The sequence below is a fragment of the Oratosquilla oratoria genome, chromosome 12 (assembly GCF_046742065.1).
Source record: "Oratosquilla oratoria isolate Oo_2021 chromosome 12, ASM4674206v1, whole genome shotgun sequence".
Taxonomy (NCBI): Eukaryota; Metazoa; Arthropoda; class Malacostraca; order Stomatopoda; family Squillidae; genus Oratosquilla; species Oratosquilla oratoria.
In genome coordinates, this window is record NC_134788.1 from 428,918 (window position 1) to 454,268 (window position 25,351).

Genomic DNA, 25,351 nt, shown 5'->3' on the forward strand with positions numbered 1-25,351 from the left:
TATATTCATAATGAAAGGCGTAGATTTCATGTCTACGTGAGTAACAGAGTAGACCACATTAGGTCGTCCACCGAACCTAACCAATGGCATTATGTACCTACAGATTGTAATCCAGCAGACCTGGCTACCCGTGGTCTTGAAATAACCGACCTAAATCAGAGTGATTGGTTGTCAGGTCCCTCAAGCTTATTTGAGGATGTTGTATCCACCAGTGGAAGTTTTCCTCTTGTAAGCCCTGAGACAGATAAAGAAGTAAAGGTATCAGACTACACAATTGAGTCTGAACCCCTTGTTAGTGCAAACAAAAGCAATGTAGAGCCTGCAATTGCGTCATTAGCTCAGAGGTTCTCTAATTTCTCCTGTTGGAGGAGACTTGTAAGAGCGGTAGCTCTCCTTAAGCATATAGCCCGTTCTTTCAAACAAGGTAACAAGTGTTGTTCAGGTTGGCATATATGCAACAAACATAAGTCACCCGATCAACTAGAAGATGCAGCTGATTTCATTGTTCAGACATACCAAAAGGATTATTTCTCGTCTGGGGGGGGGAAATTGCAAGGTGAAGTTTGTTTACCTCCTTCCAGTCCCATTGCATCTCTGTCTCCTTATTTAGACCAGAAGGGCCTACTTCGTGTAGGAGGCAGGTTGAGTCAAGGCGGTGATATACTGGGTATGCTTGCAAGGCCTATTATTATTCCAAAGGAATCCCATTTAGGCTTGTTGTTGATCCGTCACTACCATGAGACAGTGCACCACCAAGGGAGAGTGATTACAGAAGGAGCCGTCCGTACAGGTGGTTTCTGGATTTTGGGAGGGAAACGTACCATTTCTAAGGTCATTTCCAAATGCGTCACCTGTAAAAGGGTAAGAGGTAAGGTGTGTGTTCAGAAGATGGGAGACTTACCCGTCGATAGACTTACTCCCAATCCGCCATTTTCCTATGTAGGAGTTGACCTTTTTGGCCCCTGGCATATAAAAACTCGTCGCACTAGAAGTTCCTTCCTCGAAAGTAAAAGATGGGGCGTTCTGTTCACCTGTCTTGTTTCCAGAGCTATCCACATAGAGACTGTAGAAGAATTGAGTACTTCTTCCTTCATTAATGCCTTAAAGAGATTCATTTGTATTCGTGGCCCAGTTAAGATGATGCGTTCTGACAGAGGCACGAACTTTGTAGGTGCTGTCAAAGCACTGAACTTGCTTGCCATTACCGATGAAGGTGGTGATGTCAATAGTTTCTTGTCAAGTCAAGGTTGCACTTGGTTGTTTAACCCTCCTCATGCTTCTCACATGGGTGGAGCATGGGAGCGTATGGTGGGGATAGTCCGCAACATCATGAATGTGATACTGACTAACCATCACCCCAAGGCATTAACACATGAGGTGTTAGTAACCTTCTTTGCAGAAGTATGTAAGATCGTGAATTCCAGACCTTTAGTTCCTGTTTCCTCGGACCCTAGTAGTCCTTTCATTTTGTCTCCGTCCATCCTTCTCACTCAGAAAACTGATATTCCTGTAACTCTTCCTGAAGAGATAGATATTAAGGCAGTATACAAATCTCAATGGAAGCATGTCCATCACCTTGCTGAGGAATTCTGGAAGAGATGGAAGAAAGAGTATCTTTCCTCTTTACAACCCAGAAGAAAGTGGGTCAATTCCTCTCCAAATGTAAAGGTGGATGATGTAGTGTTGGTAAAAAATCAAGAGTGTCCCCCAAGGACAATGGCCCTTGGGTATTGTAAACAAAGTATTCCCTGGCAAGGATGATTTAGTCAGGAAGGTCCAAGTAAGAGTTGTGGTAAACAACAAGGCCCATGAATATGTAAGACCCATTTCTGAGCTTGTGTTGCTAGGTCAATAGATTTGGTAATTTTCCCCCCTAGAAAATTAGGAAGGGAGTGTGCCGTTACGAGAGGTAACGGGGCTTTTTTATATGTCCGTGTATCCCCATGTTTACATATCTTTTTGTCGTAAGGCTCGTTTCCCCTCGGAAGAGGTTTCCAAGTTTGTTTTTCGTAATGTTTAATTTAAGTATGCTGCGAGCAGAAGCTTCGTCTGCTTAAGAATACTATCGTTGTAAGTTGTCTGCAAGCTGTGCTGCAAGATAGCATCTCATTATTTGTACAATGTTCACTTTAAGAATTAGACTTAAGAAGGTGTGTAAGAACCTGTTGCGGTGGTGTGATGTCACATCACGCCTCCAGCCAGTGTGGTTTGAAACGCCTTCTTGTATACCCGCTCCCTTCGCGGCCTACTCGGTGAGTTTTGAGCCGAATTTAGTTTTAGATCTGGTATATTGTTTCTTGTATGTCATAATGAATTTAGCCTTAAGCTGCTCGTATTTCATGTTCAGATTATTTGTAATTCTGTATAAAAGCTGTTAGTAACGAGCGTTGCTCTGGTTTGTTTACAGTTTTTCATCTCCTACTCCTACTACTTCTACTTCTACTCTTCCTCCCAATTACTGTGTGCTGCCATGGTTTCAACGGCAGCACCTGTTGTGTGAAGATGAGAAAGTCGTGTTTTCTATTGCCAATAAATGTTAGCGACGAGTACCCCGTGGATCCTTAACCCCGCGTTGTTTACGTTACGTAATCCAGAAAAGAGGGCACTCGTTACGCTAACCCCCTATGCGTAGCAGAGTAATCTGTGACGCCAAATATATATATATATATATATATATATATATATATATACATATATATATATATATATATATATATATGTATGTATGAAGTAAGTGGAGTAGGAAACACAGGAGTCTTAGTCTTAGACTCCTGTGTTTCCTACTCCACTTACATCAACCACTTACATCAACATATATATATATATATATATATATATATATATATATATATATATATATATATATATATATATATATATATATATAATATGTACACATACACACCACGAGCATAGCTCCCCTTCCCGTAAGATACTACTAGGTAAATACAGCTAGGTAAATAGGTAAATACACACACATGTAAGGACCAATCCAAGCTATTCTATCGATATGTGAACTGTAAACTTAAAAATAAACAGGAAATGGTGAAACTACATCATGGAAATATAGAGTACACAGAAAATTTAGAAATGGCTGAAGTTATGAACAGACACTTCAAGTCGGTTTTCACTAGAGAAAAAGTACGGCATTGGGTGGGATGAAGGGAGTGAAGGGAAATAATAACAACACAAAAAGAAATAATGGATCAATTAACGAATCTTGATGTCAGGAAATCACACAGCTTTGCTCAAAGAAGGAACAATACCAAAGGACTGGAAAAATGCCAATATTGTACCAATATATAAAGGAGGAGACAAAGAAGATCCAACAAATTATAGACCAGTTTCCCTTAAAGCACTGTAGCCAAAATTTGTGAAAAAGTTACTAAGAATAGATAGATGAAATATCTGGAAGAATACAATATGATAAACCCGAGACAATTTGGATTAAGACAATGAAAATCATGTGCCACAAATTTGATGTTTCTACTCAAAACTAATAGATATAATACATGTAAGGGACAGATGGGCTGATTGTGCTTTCCTAGATTTACAAAAAGCCATTGATAAAGTACCAAATAAAAAATTATTTAAAAAACTGGACTTGGAATTTGAAGGAAACAGAAGGGAAGACTTAAACATGTTTGAGATGAAGTGTTTAAGAAGTATAGTGGGTTTTACAAGGCGGGGGTGAAGTAGAGGGCAGGAGTGAAAAGAGAGCTTGCAGACAGAGGTGATCAAGCAATACTGGGATGGTGTGGGCATATGGAAAGAATAAGTAAAAAAGACTTACAAAAATGTTGAGGGCTGGAGTGAACATAAGAAGACAGTGGGATGGATGGAGAGTTGCTGTAAATGGATGAAGAACTGAAGCAGCCTGAAGGGATTTCTTTTGGTCTGCTCTGTATATTTCTTGAATGGATGATGCCTGTTAGGTCCTGCTATGAAGGAGTGTCTTGCTGTATTGTCTACGACCTAAACAATATGGCAGGGGATGAGGATGACCCTTTGTCTATGAGGAACTAAGATGGAAGGAACAACAATGAGTTTTGGATAGGTTTCAGATAGGTGTAGGATGGATGTATGCTATGACTTTACCAATCCCACTTTATATGGAGAAAAGTCATTTTGGTCTATGTATGTACGGTATGTAAATACTTCCAACTTTCTCATATAATAACAGGATTTCACACATGTCTAAATGGCATTGAGTATGTTTCCATAGAAATGTTGGAAACTGGGTCATGTGGTTATATTTTTCATAATCCATTTTTTTGGGGGCTGTCCATGAGGTTGTATTGGTTTTTTTGCCCTTGATATGAATACAGGGCAAGGTTCTCACTTTATGGGATGGTAACTGAAAATTGAACATAGAAATAGAATATGGTCTTGAATTTTTGCTTTTACTTTTTCTACACAATGACATTTTATGTTTTTTTTTGTCTTGTTGATGCCAGACAGATTGCATAGTCTCAATCATGCCAGAGATATTTAATTTCTTTCTCATTACATATTGATTTCACTCTCCTCTGCCTTGATTTATTTATTTTTTTATCATTGTTACTTTTTGTGCAAGAGAGCAGAAAGGGGAGTTGCATTTCTTTGAAATAATTTTTGGTCCTGGTTCTACCCTTTACCTGAATGAGATAGCCTGTCTTGAAAAAAATGTAAAATTTGCCCTGGTATTAAAGGGGTTACATTGCCATTGTTGTGCCTTTCTGCCTGATATGACCATCGACTGCCAGAGCACCAGAAGCATCCTAATAGTAAGAGAACTGGAATAGGAGAGGTGTTTCATCATGTGTCATCATATTTTAAAGTTAAATTTTGTATCTATACAGTGATTTACATACATGTCTTAAGCAGGGTTTACCACTCTTGTGTGTAACTTTTTGTACATGTTCCTGGAATGGGTGATTTAATTAATACAAGAGAATGCTGTCCCTTCCTTGGAGATTCAGCTGGCATATTGTTAACATTTGTTCATCCTATGTTTAAATTAATAACAAGCAGTGCATTAAAGGACACTTTAAATTGAAATCCAGATTAAAAAATTGTCTATATATATAAGTTTTTTTTTCTTTGTTCTTTTGGAGAAAAAAATTAACATGTAAACACTTTTGTGTATTCATCTGAATGTAAATTAAAATCAGCAAATATTACATTGGCTACCACTTGAAAGTATATGTATTTCAAATATCTTTCTAGAGGCCAGGTAGAAAAAAGCATTTGTAGTTATCATGTAAGAAATTTGGTCAAGCATATAAATATGAACAAATACATGTAGAAAAATGCATAGATGAACCAATATATAAATGCTAAATTGAAACATAATGAAGTAATCAACAAGTTGATAGTAGGTGGTGAAGCTTTTGAAGAGGCCCAGGCAGAAGTAATGAATAAAAATTTTCAATTGGTCTTCACAAAAGAGCAATTTTTTAGGAAAGTGAGGGGAGCAAAAATTCAGGTTTGAAGATATATATATATATATAGAAGGGAGGGAAGTGCTCAGTATTTTGGTATCATTGGATGTAAGAAAAGCTTTTCAGGACCTTATGGGATCTCAAACTGGATATTTATAGAATGTAAGGATCAGCTGGTGGACAAGATTCATAGTCATATTGTATGTTCATTAAAAGAAGGCATAGTGCTACTTGATTGGAAACGGCCAAATGTGGTACAGTACAAATTCACAAAGGTGGGAGTAAGGAGACACCACTGAATTATAGGCCAGCACAATAGTAAAAATATGTGAAAGGATCGTGAAAGATTGATGGGCCAAATATCTTGAAAAGATGAAAATTCTGAGACTAATTTCAGATCTGGAAAAGGTCATGTGTGTCAAATATTTAAGTTTTTACTTGGGATTTTTTTTATTAAGGATGGGAGGATGTTTCTAGTTTTGCCTTTAATTGTCAAAGCCAGATGGAAGCACCAATTGAGTGAACAGGGGGAAGCAACGCCATTTCATGGTCACAGTAGAGGTAAAACATTGCTGGTTCCAACTATAGAAGAGGGTCAGAGAGGGAAAAAAATTATTTTCGTCACAATGCCACAGTGGGTGACGATGGCATCACGAAGTAACACTTTAGATTTCCCTATCAGGCAAATCTAGATAAAAATAATTGTCAATTGAACAGAAGTTATTCATGGTCATACTAGAGGCAAAACATGGCTGATTTCAACTTTTGGAGATAGTCAGGGAAGGAAAATAGTAGTCTTTGTCTCTGAACATGATAGGAAACAAAAGAAGGTCAAAATTAATTTCTAGTTTGTTTACACCACAAAATGTTGTCTTCTATTGCTGTGCCAACTAATAATGGAAGATTTCAAAGGTTTCACACCCAAAGAGGTGAGGAAGTCCACTGAAAAAAATCAATGTAGTGCAGGTAATAAATTTGAAAAAGATGATAAGTCCGAAGATGGATACTCTACCATGGAGGTAAGTGAAATTCTCACAGAGTTGAATAGATTTAGAGACTTAATTTCCTCACATGAGGGTTAATTGCATGATCTGGGGCAAAAACTTGACCAAGAAAAGAAAGCAAACTTGGCTCAAAAAGCAGAGATTGGTAAGTTGAGAAGGGAAAATGAAACCTTGACAAATAAGAGAAAAAATATTCTCAACACCATAGGAGAAAAAAACAATAGGCCAACAGCAAATGAAGATGGGAAAGATAGAGTAACTTTTAAAGAGATCATGAAGCAAGAGGAGATAGCCTAGAAGAATGAATAGTCAAGCTTATATAAAAAATAAATATAAATCTTGTCAGAGATGTAGACAAGTCTATATGCATTTTTCTCTTTGGATGCCAAGAAGAATACAACACCGCATGGAAGTTACACTAAGAACAAGATATATAAATAATCAGAAAAAATGCACCAACTCTAGGGAAAGATTTGAATGTAACAGATCAGATTAACAGCATGTATAGGTTAGGCAAATATAAGAGAAACTGCACAGCAAGTCTTGGAAGTTAGCATGAGAAGATATTTTTTTTTTTTACAAATATTCAGATTAGGAAAGATACCAATGAAGAGGAACAAGCAAAATCATGAAAGCTCTTGGAGGAAGCCAAAGCCAAAAATGATAGGAAGACTAAAGATGAAATATACTGTATATATATATATATTTTTTGGGGTGGGTGGGGGTGGGGGAGTTGTCAATCAGAAGGGGGGAAATGGTTTCTAAGAAAACAGGCTAGGTTGGAGATAAGTGGCCACTTAAGGATAAATGAGCTTGATATTTTGTACCTAGTAGAGACCAAACTCCCCCTCCCCCCAAAAATATATATATTATTTATACAGTTGGGGAACAACAGATAGACCTGGAGAAGAGACTGAGAAGGTAAAAGTGTGGAAAAATGTTTGTGGTGAGGAGTGACATAAACGTGGAAGAAGTAAATCTGAGTGAAGGTAAAACATTAAATAGGTGCTCCACCTAAAGATTAATACTAAAGGGCACAATGAAAGAGACTTCATGGTGGCATATGTCCCTCCCTGGACAAGAGCTTGGAATGAAAGTAAATATCAAGAAATGTTATTAGATACAGCTCTTTTCATAAAGAAAAATATTGAACAAAATAGCAACATAATCCATATTGGAATTTTTAGTTATGGTGAGGTCAACTGGGAGGATTGGGAAGCAAGCAACAAAGCAGACTCTTGGGGAAATAACCTATTGAGTATAACAATAGGGAATACAATGACTTAGTGGGTAAAGGAAGTGACCCAGGTAAGAGATGATACTCCCACAATATTAGATCTATTACCAAAGAGCCAGACATCAGTTCCTTGAACTACCTTTGCCCAATAGGAAAAAGTGACTGTTACAACTTAATTTCAGCAAGAGGATGAGGGAATAGAGCCAAAGAATGAATAACACAGGGATGGGAGTCCCAATATTAGGGAATCAGATTACTTAGGGTTGAAAAAAATTCTTTGAAGAAGCAAATTTTTTTTTTTCTACAACCTATTTACCTTGCTTCACACAATCTATCCACTTTATTTTTGTGTGAGGGTTACAAATGATCAATTTCTAATTATCTAGACTAATAGAAGACCCTACTTGCATATATGAGGAAGCTACTTTGTGTCATCATTGTTATGATTACCTATGACCTCGGCATCAGAAAGTCCTGGTTGTGTACCACTCCGCCGCTGGTTTGTAGGTATCCTGTAGCTGGAATACTTATATAAGAGCAAGCCTGTTCCTTTTCATACCTTATTATCTAACTCAAGATAACCTCTTAGTTGGGTGAATTTAACATCCATACGCATTTTCATTAAGGATGGTGAGCAAATATGGCTCTTGTTAGGATATGGCTTATGGTGCCACACCCGAGTTTCTTTGTGTTATTGTGACTTGCTATGACACACCACGAAACTTGACATATGACACGTCATGGAACATGAAATATCCCCCTTCCCCTGATAAAAATGTTTCAGCCTGTGAAACAAGGCACATTTTGTGTCAGGGCGTGACAAAACGTCAGCTACTACATTTTGTTTTACCTGGATGTGTTGAATACTTAAATCATATCCCTGAAGTGTTAATGCCCATTGGGCTAGTCAGTCATTTTTTCCACCTATATATTTGAAGGGGTTATGGTCACTTAGGATGATTACCTTTTTATCAAGAAAAATCTGGAATTTCTTCTAAGCTAATATGAGGCTGATGGCCGCCTCCTCAATGGTAGAATACCATTTTTGATAATCCTTGAGAATTCGAGACATGAATGAGATGGGCCTCATGACACCATCTTTTTCCTGAGCAAGCATAACACCCACTGCAACGTGACTGGCATCACAGAAAAGGTAAAAATTTGTACTATAATCTGGAGCTATCAAGACGGGACGATCCGAGAGAAACTGTTTACATTCCTCAATGGCTGCATCATTGCCATCATTCCACCTGAAATTATAAGAGAGCATGCGGGTTAAAGGAGCAGCTACCTCTGCAAGGTTTGGACAGTACCTCTGATAGAATCCAAACATGCCCATGAAACTTCTGATGCCTCGCTTTGTCCTTGAGACCTGGAATCCCATGATGTCATTCACTCTGGCTTCTAACAGCATAATGCAATTTTGGCTGACCTGATGTCCTAGATAGTCAATTGTGCTCCTCCCAAAGGCACTTCTTCAGGTTAACAGTAAACTGGGCTTATTTTAGTTTGTCAAGTAAACCCTTCAACTTATGCATGTGATCACTCTATGTGTCAGAGAACAAAACTATGTCATCCAAGTATGCTCTAACACCTGGCAATCTCTCAACTAGCCAATTTACAAGGTGCTAAAAGGATACTCCACTATTTTTCATTCCAAATGGGATCACTATTGAAAGAGCCCGTGTGGGGTAACAAAGGTATATCTTAGTAGCTCTGCTTGTAAGAGGGATCTGATGATATCCCTTCATTAAGTTTAATTTCGGCAAAAAGAAAAAAAAAAAAAAAAAAGCAGCAGCAGCTTCCCCAATGAGGTCATCTATTCTGGGGAGAGGATAAGGGTCTGCCTTCGTTCACCCTCCTATAATTAATCAACACATAGTCTCCACTCACCTCCGGGCTTGGGTACCAGCACGGCTGGTGAAGACCAAGGACTACAAAGGATTACAAAGGCGGAGCATGCCGACAGGAGACCTTTTGATCCATATCTAGGTCGGATGCGAAAAAAAAATCATATTAATAATAAAACAATAAAATAAAAACTATAATAATGTAAATAACAAATAAAATACATAAATAAATGCATAGGTATAGTTAAATAATAAACAAACAGGTAATAGTAAATAATAATAAATTGACATGTAACTAATAATAAATGAAAATCAGAAAGACAAATGATAAAACAAAAACAAATAATATAATATAAATTATAATCATTACAGCATCTTACTTAGGTATTTATCTAAATGATTCTTAAAGTTTCGAACTGAACTACATTGCACTACCTGTGCAGGAAGTTTATTCCATTCATTAACTACACGGTTGGCAAAGTTGTTTCTACCTACTTCCAAATTGAATCTATTTCCGGACAGTTTCAGACCATTGTTTCTTGTCTGATTCTCATTCAATGTGAAAATTTTGTCACTTTTGATGTCAATTCCCTTTAAAATCTTAAAGACCTGTATCAAGTCACCTCTGAGTCTACGCTTTTTTAGGGAAAACAGATTCATATGTTTTAGTCGATTTTCGTATGATTTATTTTTGATATTTGGAATCAGTTTTGTGGCTCGCCGTTGTACTTTTTCCAGTACTAGGATCCACTAATCCTTGATCCATAGGCTACTTTACTTCCTTCTCCATGACCCTGTACTTTTGGGGCGGCAATCTGTAAGGAGTCTGCTTCACCGGTTTGGCTCCATCTTCTTAGACGACGTCGTGTGATATTGTTTGAGTAATGGGTACATCGGAGCAGGTGACCAAAATGACCTCCAAAAATCTGCAAGGGAACCCATGGATTTTGGCCAAAATCGGCAGGTGACTGATTTGGCCCAAACTTAGCCCACAGTGGATGGCGAGGTAGACGCGAGGAGCCTGGGCCCAAGGGCGTGGCCGTGGAGTCCCTCCAAAGTTTGGTAGGGGGCAAGAGGTATCCATGGGTTTTGGTCAAAATCGGCAGGTGACCGATTTGGCCAAAACTTAGCTCAGAGGGAGAGAGTCGGCCACAGTGGACGGCGATGTAGACGTGAGGAGCCTGGGCCCAAGGGTGTGGCGGTGGCGCAACTCCAAATTTGAGAAGGAGGGGGAGTTTTTCCTGTATTACGCTTTTGGAACTCTGGCGCCAGTACTGTTAGCCTGAGCGGTGTCCAAGTGGACCCCACAGGAGCCCTGGCCTCCCTCGACCTGTGGGTGAGATGGTGGTTAAATCGGAGCAGGTGACCACAATTACCCCCCAATATGACCACCTCCTCCGTTCCCCCTCCTAATCCACTTCCTCACCCTTCTCCACCGTATCTCCCTCCTCCTCGTATCTCCCTCCTCCTCGTATCTGCCTCCTCCTCCTACCTCCTCTCCGCCTCTTGCATCTCCTATTTCTCCCGCTTGTCCCCCGCCGCCTCCTTAGCCCCCGTCCTTACTCCTCCTCCTCTTTCCCCTCCTCCCACTACCACTCCTCTTCCCCGGGGTTAGGTTAGATTTGGTTGGGTTAGGTTAGGTTTGGTTGGTTTAGGTTTGGTTGGGTTAGGATAGGTAGGTTAAGTTATATTTGTCTCGTCACTCTTATAACATGCTAAAGTCGTTTGCCCACCAGGACTGTGGTGGAGCTTACTTTCTATATCGTAAGTCAGGTTCATTTTGAACTCAGTCACGGTGACCCGTCGCCTCCGTACTTCAACATGATAAAGTGTTTTGTACTATGGTGGTGTTTATGTTCTACATCGAAATTCAGGATCATTTTGGACTAAGTCACAGTGATCCGTCGCCGTACCACTTTAACAAATTAAAATGCTTTGCCCACCAGAACTGAGGTGGAGCTTGTGTTCTATATCGTAAGTCAGGTTCTTTTTTAACTCGGTCACAGTGCCCCGTCGCATCACTATCTTAACATGGTAAATTGTTTTGTCCACCAGGATTGTGGTGCAGCTTACGTTCTATATCATAAGTCAGGTTCATTTTGAACTCAGTCGCGGTGACCCGTCGCCTCACTAATTTAACATGCAGAAGTGTTCTGCCCACCAGGAGTGTGGTTGAGCTTACATTCTACTTCATAAGTCAGGTTAATTTTGAACTCAGTCACGGTGACCCGTCGCCTCACTACTTCAACCAACACAGCCGCCCAGATGAATAGTCGACCCTAACATAGCTCTGTACCTACTCGCGTTTAATTCAACGCGTCTCACAGCCTTTCACCCCCCTAATTCAATCACGAGTTTCAACGATAGCAACTCTTCTCCATTCTTACAACCACGACTTACAACTACAACTTACAACCACTTACAACCACCATTTACAGTCACGACTTACAACCATGTCACAACTTCCAACCACTTCCAACCTTGACTTACAACCACGAATTACAACCTCGACTTACAACCTCGATTTACAAAAAGCATGTCGCCACTCACAACCATGTCACCACTTACAACCACCATGTCCCCACTTACAACCAGTATGTCACCACTTACAACCAGCACTTACATCCATTACATACAACCATCATTTACAACCTTCAGTTACACCCACCACCTACAACCACAAACTACAACCACCACTTACAACCACTGCTAAGAACCACCACTAGCAACGACTAACAACCACAAATGTCACCAATTACAACCATGACTTACAACCACTTACAAATTCGACTTACAACATCGACTTACTAACAACCACGACCCACAACTTACAACCACTACTTCCAACCTCGACTTACGACCATGACTTACAACCACTACTTACAACCGCCACTTCCAACCACACCTTAACCTCCACTGATAACCACTTATAACCACCTACAAACACCATTTAAAACCACCGCCTACAACCACCACTTTCAACGACTTACAACCTCGACTTACAACCATGTCACCACTTACAACCACCAACTACAACCACTTACAACCACCAACTACAACAACCACTTACAACCATGTCACCTCTTACAACCTCGACTTACAACCATGTCATCACTTACAACCAACACTTACAAGCACGACTCACAACAACGATTTACAACCATCACGACTTACAACCACAACTTACAAACACGAGTTACAACCACAACTTACAACCACGTAAAATATGTCACCAGGTACAACCACCATGTTACCACTTACAACCACGACTTACAATAATGCCTTACAACTACCACATACAACAACCACGACTAACAACCACCGCTGTTGGATTTTTTTTTTTTTTTTGTTTTTTTTTTTTTTTTTTTTTTTTTTTTTTTTTTTTTTTTTTTTTAACGCGGATGGGGTTTTTCCGGACTATTGGGTGAGCCTGATCTGATACAATCTTGACCTGGCAGCTCCGAAGTCAACTTTGGAGGTGTCAGATCTTCCTAGCTAAAAGAAAAAAAATCACAAAAACTGGGCGTGCCCTACGAGAAGGCGCCCAATAGGAAAACTGCAGCAGGGTGGCACTCTTGTGATGCCAGCCCGTAGAACGTCGGTCGTCGAGTTGGCCTATGACCCCGACCTGAGCGAAACTTCTAGTTTGTTTAGAAGTCCTGGCAGATGTATGTTATTGTCTCTTCATGGTGGAGGGAAAGAAATCATCTGGCGCCTCACACCACTTACAACCACGATTTGCAACCAGTACTTACAAGCACCACTTACAACCACCACTTACAACCAAATTTTACAACCACAATCTGCAACCAACACTTACAACCACTTATAACCTCGACTTGCAACCACGACTTACAACCTCGGCTTACAACTACCATGTCACTACAATCACCATGTCACCACCTACAACCGTCATGTCACCAATTACAACTACCACTTGCAACCAACACTTACAACATCGACTTAAAACCAATACTTACAACTTACAACCTCGACTTACGACCATGATTTACAGCCACCACATACAACTACCACGTAACACCACGACTTACAACTACCACGTAACACCACGACTTACAACCACTACTTACAACCTCCACTTACAACAGCTTACAATCTCCATTTATAACCACCACTTATAACCACTTACAACCACCGCCTACAACCACCACTTACAACCACGACTTACAACCATATCACCACTTACAACCACGGATTACAACCTCGACTTACAACCACCACTTACAACCTCGACTTACAACCACCACTTACAACCTCGACTTACAACCATGACTTACAACCACCATGTCACCACTTACAACATCGACTTAGAACCACTACTTCAACCATGACTTACAACCATGTCACCATTTACAACCAACACTTACAACCACGACTTACAATCTCAACATACAACCACGACTTACACTTACAAGCACCACTTACAAACCACTTACAAATACCTTACAACCACGACTTACAACTACTTACAACCACCATTTACAACCTCGACTTACAACCACCATTTAAAAACATGTCACCAGTTACAAAACCACCATGTCACCACTTACAACCATGGATATAACCACAACTTACCACGACTTACTATCTCGATTTACAACCACGACTTACAACCTCGACTTACAACCACCACCTACAAACACTTACAAACGTGACTTACAACCTCGACTTAAGACCACGATTAACAACTGACAATCTCGACTTACAACCACGACTTCCAACCTCAACTTGCATCCACTACTTACAACCGCTACTTACTACCTCGACTTGAAACAACCATATCACATTTTACAACGAAGACTTACAACCAAGTCTTACAGCCACGATTTACAACCACGACCTACAACCATGTCACAACCAAAACTTACAACCTCGACTTACAAACTGGACTTACAACCATCACATACAACCACCACTTACAACCACCACATACGACCACCACTTACAACCACTACTTACATCATCGACTTACAACCACTACTTACATCGACTTACAACCACTACTTACAACCATGAATTTCAATCATCACTTACAACTACATAGAACTACGACTATCAACCAAGACTTACAACCACAATTTCACCACTTACAACCAACACCTACAACCACGACTTACAACGACGACTTATAACCACAACTTACAACATCGATTTACAACCTCCACTTACAACCACCACTTACAATCTCCATCTACAACCACCACTTAAACCACGATTTGCAACCAACATTTACAACCACCACCTACAACCAACACACAACAACGACTTACAACCACCACCTACAACCACCTATAACCACCACCTACAACCACCACTTACAACCACCACTTACAAAGATTTACAACCTCGACATACAACCCCCACTTACAACCACCGTTTAGTCTACCACTTACAGCCACGATTTAAAGCCACGACTGACAACCTCGACTTATAACCATGACTTACAAACACCATCTCACCACTTACAACCACGACTTACAGGCACCACTTACAACCACCACCCACACGACTTACAAGCACCACTTACACGACTTACAACCACGACTTATGACCACGTCTTAGGACCAAGCCTTAGAACCAGGACTTACAACCACGACTTAAAACCACGACTTACAACTACCACTTACAACCACGACTTACAGTATTGACTTATAACTATGACTCACAACCAATACTTACAACTACCATATCACAACTTACAACCAATACTTACAACCACGATTTACAACCTCGACTTACAACCACTATTTACACGACTTACAACCTCGACCTACAACCACGAGTTTCAACCTCGACCCACCTCTACTTACAACCTGGACTTACAACCACCATTCATAACCACTTACGACCACAACTTACAATCACCACCTACAACCTCCACTTACAACCAACACCTATAATCGCGACTAACCACCTACAACCACCACCTACAACTACGACAAAACCACTTACAACCACAATGTCACCATTTACAACCACCAACTTCAACTTACAACCACCACTTACAATAAGTTTACAACCACCAATTACAACCACGACTCAGCCTCGATTTGCAACTACCACGACTTACAACCACCATGTCACCAGTCAGTCACCATGTCGCCAGTAACAACCACGACTTACAACCACCCCCTACACGACATACAACCACGACTTACAACCACCACTTACAAACACCAATTACACGACTTACAACCACAACTTACATGACTTACAACCACAACTTACATGACTTACAACCTCAACCTACAACCACCACTCATAATCACCACTTACAACCAACACTTACGACCACGACCTACAACCTCCACTTACAACCAACACTTATAACCACGACTTACAACCACCTTCAACCACCGCCTACAACCACCACCAACTACGACTTAAAACCTCCACATACAACCACAATGTCACCACTTACAACCACCAATTACAACTTAGAAACACCCCTTACAATCAGTTTACAACCACCAATTACAACCACGACTCACAGCCTCGATTTGCAGCCACCACTTACAACCACGATTTACAACCACCATAATCGCCAGTTACAACCACCACTTACAACCACCACTTACACGACTTACAACGACCACTTACACGACATACAACCACCACCTACACGACCTACAACCACCACCTACACGACCTACAACCACCACCTACACGTCTTACAACCTCGACTTACAACCCTCACATACAACCACCACTTATATCCACCACTTACGACCACGACTTACAACCACCACTTACAATCGCCACTCACAACCACCACTTATAACCACCACTTACATTCACGACCTACATACAACCACCGGCTACAACCACGACTTACAACCGCGACCAACAACCTCGACTTAGAACCATGTCACCACTTCCAACCACCACTTCCAACCTCGACTTCCAACCACGAATTACAACCATGTCAACAGTTACAACCACCACCTACAAGCACCACTTACACGACTTACAACCACCACTTACACGACTTACAACCACCACTTTCATGGCTTACAACCACGACTCACAACCACCACATACAAACATTCCGTACACGACTTACAACCACCACTTACACGACTTACATCCACGACCTACAACTACCACTTACAACCGTCACCTACAACCACCACTTACACGACTTACATCCACCATGTCACCACTTACAACCACCATTTACAACCACGATTTACAACCACCATCTACAACCACAACTTACAACGACTTACATCCGTAACATACAAGCACCACTTACGCGACCTACAACCACGACTGAAAACCACAACCTACAACCACTTACACGACTTACAGCAACGATCTTAACCACTATTACAACCGCTATTACAAGCACCACTTACATGACTTACAACCACGATTTCCAACCACCACTTACATGACTTACAACCACACTAACCACGGCATTCAACCACAACTTACAACCACTATTTACAACCGCCACTTACGACCACCACCTACAACCACCACCTACAACTACCACTTATAATCACTACCAACAACCATGACTTAGAACCACCGCTTACAACCACGATTTTCAACCATTATATCACCACTTACAACCACGAGTTACAACCACCAATAACATCCACCATGTCACCACTTACAACCACGAGTTACAATCATCACCTACAACCACAACTTACAACTACGACTTATAACCATGACTTACAACCACCATGTCACCACTTACAACCACCACTTATGCGACTTACAACCACGAAATATAGCGACTTACACCCACGACTTACAATCTCGACTTCGAAACTCGACTTACAACCACGACTTACAACCTTGACTAACAAATACAATTTCACCACTTACAACCACGACTTACAACCACCCCATAAACCACGACTTACAACCACCTAATACTACCCCCATAAAAACCACTTACAACACCATATACTGTACAACCACCACTTAAACCACGACTTAGGTTGTTAGGTTAAGGTTAGGTTCGGTTTGGGTTTGGTCACCACTTACAACCACCGCTTACAATATTTTCAACCACCAATTACAACCCCGACTTACAACCATGACTTACAAACGCGACTTACAACCACCATGTCACAACTTACAACAGCGACTTACAACCTCGACTTAGAACCACCACTTACACGACTCATAACCTCGACTTACAACCTGGTCTTACCATGTCTTAGAACCACGAATTAGAACCACCACTTACAACCACGACTTACAACCACGACTTTCAACCCCTACTTACAACAACTAACAACCACAAGTTACAACATCGACTTACAACCATGACTTACAACCACCATGGCATAACTTAAAACCAAGACTTACAACCACGACTTTCAACCATGACTTACAACTACCAATTACACGGCTTACAACCTCGACTTACAACTTCTACATATAACCTGGACTTACAAACATCACATACAACCACCACTTATAGCCACCGCTTGCAACCACCACTTATAACCACCGATTGCAACCACCACTTACGACAACGACTTACAACCGCCACTTATAACCACTTACATCCACCACCTACATACAACCACCTAAAACCACCACCTACAACGACCGCCTATAACCACCACTTACAACCATGACTTACAACCACTTATTTACCACTTACAACCACCAACAAACACGACTTACAACCACCAGCTACAAACACAACTTACAACCACCAACTACAAACACGTCTTACAACCATGTGTTGGCATGGTGTGTAGTATAACATGTACATTGTATTGGTGTGTTGCTTATTTGGGGAATTATATGTTTCCCCCTCTTTATAAAATTGTCATGTGTTGTGTTGTTTATTGTTTTATTATTTATTGTAATTATGTGTACATTATGTATATTTGTAATATTACTAGATATCGCAAATGCGATGCACGTCTTTCCCGCGCAAACTGGAGCTTGGCGTCAGTAAAAAGCCAGCCTTTGTTGTGCACACACGCATTCGTTGTCAGTGGCATAAGAGAATATATTGTAATTATCCTATAAGAATTGTTTTTATTAGCCACCCAAAACATTATGGTGGCAGCGGAAAAAAACAATCTTTTCGGTGATTTTTCTATTATGAACGTTCTGAAAATACTCTAAATTGCAGCGCTGGACTATAGCCGGTCATAACAGTTCCATGTCTTGCCGTTCTTTTCTCCCATTTTCATTTCACAGGCTACAGGATTTGCTTCTTTGAGAGAAGTTATAGTGCTTTCTCTGGACCAGTGACTTTTTATATATACATACATACATATATATATATTATATATATATATATATATATATATATATATATATATATATGAAAAGGCGGTGTATAGAGCGCCAAGTGATTTTATTGGGAGACGTTTCCCCCGAGAATCTTCGTGTCCGGCCTTCTTTTGGACTGATATCGCCGTCTGCTTTTGCGGGACGGTCTTCTATGGTCGCTTAGTGGTTTGCAGTTTGAATTGGTAATTGGATGAGGAAGGATTCGTGTTTGAAATTGGTCGGCGTCCCAGCGGTCCTTGTGTATTCGCCGGCTCATGCTCCGCGTCCGAAGACATTAGCTACCTTCGTTACTTACTGGTATTGTATAATTCCTTGCCTTAGGCATACCTGTATTGTCCTTTTTTTGAGATTCTGTGGACATGTTTATACATATATTTCATATCTACCGGTCGTGCCTTGGGCGGCCATTTTTATGACGTCACTCCTTGTTTACTTTTTGAAATGTTACCCCGCAGTGACGTCTTGTGTACACTTACGTATCAGTGCATTATACATTTTTTTACGTAATTTTGCTAATTACGGTCTTCCTATAATTTTTTCTTCATTATTTCTATATGTATTGCATTGTTTCTGTGTTTCAATGCTTCTGTTTGTGTGAATTATATCATTCTCTTACGTTCGTGTCCCATGTCCATGTGATTTCTCTCTCTCTCTCTCTCTATATATATATATATATATATATATATATATATTTTTACATTATTTCATGCTTTGTGCAAGTGTGTTATATTTACATTAATTCTTGCTCAGTGTCAGTGTTTTCTATCCCTGCTGTATGTTATTACGCAGTGGGTTACAGTTGTCAAATCCTATCATGTCTAGTCTAAGTCAAACAACTCATCTGAGACAATGGCGCATATATTGACGCTATTGCATCAAGACCCGTCGGTTATAAAATTCTCTGGTCAAGATCCCCATTATAAGGTGATTGATTTTATCCGCCAATGTGAGGATTCCATTGTACACTCTAATGTGTCGACGGGGCCTGAAAAGATCTTTGTGAGGTCCCAGCTTTATGCCAAATTCTCTAGCATCGGAGTTACTTTCGGCGTCGTGTTTAGATCCCAAATCTCTGGATTATAATTATGACATCATTAGGTCTAACTTCCTTAAAAAAAATTCAGATACCCTTGGTGGTGGTCCGTTCCATTGGTGTTTCAAACTGGCTGATACTCTCGTATGCCGACTGGGCACTCTTGACTATAGACGGGCGCAAGCTCAGGCCAGTATAATTGTTGTTGGTGCTTTAGAGTCACTTTCACATTCAGATTGGGTAGATAATGGCAATATCACTTTAGATAGATTTCGTCTTATTTTGGAATTTCTATTTTCTATTCTATTTTTGGTGCCTTCTGAGAGAAGAGCTGCATCTTCTCTCAAGTATACGACTGATGAGAGACTATTGATAGGCTCAAGAAGACTCAAGTGCCTATCCCTACCTTTACCCGGCCTCCTCCTGGGCCCACAGTAAGAACTATGCCTTGTGTATCTACCCCTCATTGTTATGACCTTAGGTCAAGGGGTCCTGTAATTACCTATGTATTCTTGTGATGTTTCCCATTTATGTATTCTTGTGATGTTTCCCATTTTTTGTATTCTTGTGATGTGTCCCATTTTTGTGTGTGTGTCCTTTTCTTGGTTAAGTGTACATATTGTTTAGCTCTTAAGTGTACTACCTTGTATTGTATTTTGTCGTGTTTAGATATTAAGTATCATGTCCCGGACGTCCGGCAATTGCTGTATTGTGACAGTTGCATGCAGGATTCGAACCCGCTGTACTCGGCCATCCGTAAATTACCTTCCCAGTGCCCTAACCACTAGACCACAGAGGCTATTAAATCCTTGAAACCTGGAACCGAACTGATTCCCGAGGGAAGGAAGATCACTTATTACGGCGATCCGAAATTCCTGTTTTACTCAAGGACCAGCCCACCAGTGGTATGGGGTAATGACCGGGTCGAACCCCTTTCACGCTTATCGCCATTGTAACTATAAGAGTAATTCGCTAATAGCAGCGACATTAAACCGATAATTTTTTTTTGTGACAGTTGCATGCAGGATTCGAACCCGCTGTACTCGGCCATCCGTAAATTACCTTCCCAGTGCCCTAACCACTAGACCACAGAGGCTATTAAATCCTTGAAACCTGGAACCGAACTGATTCCCGAGGGAAGGAAGATCACTTATTACGGCGATCCGAAATTCCTGTTTTACTCAAGGACCAGCCCACCAGTGGTATGGGGTAAGGACCGGGTCGAACCCCTTTCACGCTTATCGCCATTGTAACTATGAGAGTAATTCGCTAATAGCAGCGACATCAAACCGATAATTTTTTTTTGTGACAGTTGCATGCAGGATTCGAACCCGCTGTACTCGGCCATCCGTAAATTACCTTCCCAGTGCCCTAACCACTAGACCACAGAGGCTATAAAATCCTTGAAACCTGGAACCGAACTGATTCCCGAGGGAAGGAAGATCACTTATTACGGCGATCCGAAATTCCTGTTTTACTCAAGGACCAGCCCACCAGTGGTATGGGGTAAGGACCGGGTCGAACCCCTTTCACGCTTATCGCCATTGTAACTATGAGAGTAATTCGCTAATAGCAGCGACATCAAACCGATAATTTTTTTTTTGTGACAGTTGCATGCAGGATTCGAACCCGCTGTACTCGGCCATCCGTAAATTACCTTCCCAGTGCCCTAACCACTAGACCACAGAGGCTATTAAATCCTTGAAACCTGGAACCGAACTGATTCCCGAGGGAAGGAAGATCACTTATTACGGCGATCCGAAATTCCTGTTTTACTCAAGGACCAGCCCACCAGTGGTATGGGGTAAGGACCGGGTCGAACCCCTTTCACGCCTATCGCCATTGTAACTATGAGAGTAATTCGCTAATAGCAGCGACATCAAACCGATATTTTTTTTGTGACAGTTGCATGCAGGATTCGAACCCGCTGTACTCGGCCATCCATAAATTACCTTCCCAGTGCCCTAACCACTAGACCACAGAGGCTATAAAATCCTTGAAACCTGGAACCGAACTGATTCCAGAGTGAAGGAAGATCACTTATTACGGCGATCCGAAATTCCTGTTTTACTCAAGGACCAGCCCACCAGTGGTATGGGGTAAGGACCGGGTCGAACCCCTTTCACGCTTAACTATGAGAGTAATTCGCTAATAGCAGCGACATCAAACCGATATTTTTTTTTGTGACAGTTGCATGCAGGATTCGAACCCGCTGTACTCGGCCATCCGTAAATCACCTTCCCAGTGCCCTAACCACTAGACCACAGAGGCTATAAAATCCTTGAAACCTGGAACCGAACTGATTCCAGAGTGAAGGAAGATCACTTATTACGGCGATCCGAAATTCCTGTTTTACTCAAGGACCAGCCCACCAGTGGTATGGGGTAAGGACCGGGTCGAACCCCTTTCACGCTTAACTATGAGAGTAATTCGCTAATAGCAGCGACATCAAACCGATATTTTTTTTGTGACAGTTGCATGCAGGATTCGAACCCGCTGTACTCGGCCATCCATAAATTACCTTCCCAGTGCCCTAACCACTAGACCACAGAGGCTATAAAATCCTTGAAACCTGGAACCGAACTGATTCCCGAGGGAAGGAAGATCACTTATTACGGCGATCCGAAATTCCTGTTTTACTCAAGGACCAGCCCACCAGTGGTATGAGGTAAGGACCGGGTCGAACCCCTTTCACGCTTAACTATGAGAGTAATTCGCTAATAGCAGCGACATCAAACCGATAATTTTTTTTTTTGTGACAGTTGCATGCAGGATTCGAACCCACTGTACTCGTCCATCCGTAAATTACCTTCCCAGTGCCCTAACCACTAGACCACAGAGGCTATAAAATCCTTGAAACCTGGAACCGAACTGATTCCCGAGGGAAGGAAGATCACTTATTACGGCGATCCAAAATTCCTGTTTTACCCACATAAATTTGTCACCTTTATTACTGTTACCATGTAATTTTTTGTTATTTCAGTTGTGTCTTGATATTGTCTAGTACCTTTATTGGCACCATGTAATTTTTTTTATTTCAGTTATATCATGTTATTGTCTAGTACCTTTACTGTTACCATGTAATTTTTGTTATTTCAGTTATATCTTGATAATGTCTTGTTTAAGACGAAACGTTGATATCAAATAAGAACAAATGGAAGAATATAGAGACCTAGTTTCAATCCACCCAGTCAATGGAAAATCTCTTATCAGGAAAATCGAGAATACGAAGAAAAAACTGAACAACTACAACAATGCTGTCGTTTTTAACTCCACGTGTATTACTGAGAACCTGCTCCCCCCCTTTACTAATATATATATATATATATATATATATATATATATGTGTGTGTGTGTGTGTGTGTGTGTGTGTGTGTGTGTGTGTGTGTGTGTGTGTGTGTGTGTGTGTGTCAAGGATTACTATTACACAGGACGTGCGCACTGAGATCCCTGGGTCCGCTAGCGAAGGCCAGTCCAGCGCAGGGTTGCCACTCCTAGTGTTTTTACACTAGATCTATTCTTTTTTGCCTCAATCTAGTAGTCTAGTGTTTTTTCGTCATGGATATCAAGAATCTATTATATTTTGAAGATTGTAATATAAAAGTTTAATTTTGCATTACGGAGCCAAATTCTTGGAGCCAGATTTGAAGCTAGATGCTAGATTGAAAAAGCTTGAGCCAAACACAGAAAAATAGTGCCAGATTTGGCACCAAAAGTGCTAAATTGGCAACCGTGCCTACTAATAACGCAACCATCCTACAAAGTACAAATATAGCAGGCTGTCGCGCTCGCGTCGAAGTTTGTATCGTTTTTTGCAAAACGTTATTTTTCTGCTTCATTTCTGTCTAATACTTCTCGAATTATTCCATGAAAGCATGACTTGTCATTGAGAGGTTTTGAAAATTAGCTATAACACATTCACACGTACAGTTACTATGACCTGAATGTATATCATCATACGAACTCCATAGAGATTGTTAGTCAAATTGGCGCACTTGTTGTTTGCTTATAGTATGTTTACGCGATTGATTGGTTACATTAGTTTATAGTTGCTTGCAGGACAGTTGAGGTTTGTATTATCCGAATTATTAGTTTGTGCAAATTTCTAAGTGCAGAATCGTAAAGAGCAGTGCAACAACAGTCTTGCCCCCTGCATACAACAAGTGACGAGTTTAGTTCATAGTTGTCTATTTGACTAACTAGTGATTGATTGTGAAAGTTTGGATTATTGCACCATTACAGGCAGTGGTAATTAGTTTGATGTATACATTTTTCTAACTTCAAAATGTTTTCATGTGTATGTTGTGTAATATAATTCGAATCTAGTAGTTTTTTGTTCACTGTAGTAGTTTTTGGCAAACTGTCTAGGTTTTTTTCATTTCCAGAGTGGCAACACTGGTCCAGTGTGCTACTAGCAATGGAGGTGTTAAGGTTGTGTTACTCCGTCTTTCCCGCGTGGCTGCATTTAGAAGTGGATTGTATTTGTTTACATAGGTTCTTGCTGATTTTGTGTATTCAAAATGCCGAATAAGTGTGGTGTTGTGAACTGCAACGGTAATTATAACAAGGATAACAGGTGCCGAGTGTTTCGACTGCCAAAAGACCGTTATAAAAGACAGAAGTGGATTGATGTGCTGCCACCACGCAAGAACTTTGTTGTTGATTATGACAAATTTTTCATTTGTGAGAAACACTGGGGTCCCAACACGCCTTCTATCAAATTGCCTGGTGGTTCTACGCGACCTGCGATCCCTCCCAGTGTCTTCAATGTGCCTGCTTCATGTCTGCCATCTTCAAAACCTGTACCTCGCCCGGCGAAGGCCGAAGACAAGCAACTGAGGCATTTTCTTCAGAAAGATACGATTACTTCATTTGATGCTTTTAGACCTGAACGTGACCTACAGAAGCAGTACAAGAACTTAATTATTTCAAAATCGGAAGAAAGGTTAGTGTGTCTGTTCATGACAGAAAATTTCAGTGAGTGCAGACTGTCTCTGATTGTAGAAAACATGCCCACGTTGTGTAGCCCACTGATCTGCCGTGCATTCAAGAAGGGCATTATTGTACCACTGGGTAAGACACTTCATCCCAACAATGGTTTTGAGGTCGTATGGTCAGTTTGCCTAAGCTGTGCGCTTAGCAATTAACTATGACATCCCCTTTGACAAAAAGATTGAGATTATTGTCACTCTTCTTCAAACCCACACGTCAGCCTGTGTAAACACGGAGAATGAGAAGATGCTGGTATTTTTGACACGTCAGTTGGAACTCTGATCACAGAAACAGTTTTCCATGAATGCTTATTGTTTTGCTCTTGAATTATACCCCAAGTGTAGTTATGAAGAGCTGAGAGACTTTTTGGTGCTGCCAAGGAAACGCAAGCTGCAGTACATCACTTCATCTATTGACAAGGATCAGGTGATGAAGGAAACATTTGCCAAAGTAAAGACATTGCAGCAGAAGAATGTATTTCTCTTGATAGATGAAGTACAGATTCGGGCAAGTGT

General features: G+C 40.7%; 1 long non-coding RNA gene across 1 annotated transcript in view; it reads left to right on the top strand.

Moving 5' to 3' along the window:
- Positions 1-19,979: 19,979 nt before the first annotated feature.
- Positions 19,980-25,351, top strand: part of LOC143030520 (uncharacterized) — a 43,702-nt gene continuing 38,330 nt past the window's right edge. Inside the window, exon 1 of the long non-coding RNA XR_012966907.1 lies at positions 19,980-20,278. This is a non-coding gene — a long non-coding RNA (uncharacterized LOC143030520). The remainder of the gene's footprint in view (positions 20,279-25,351) is intronic.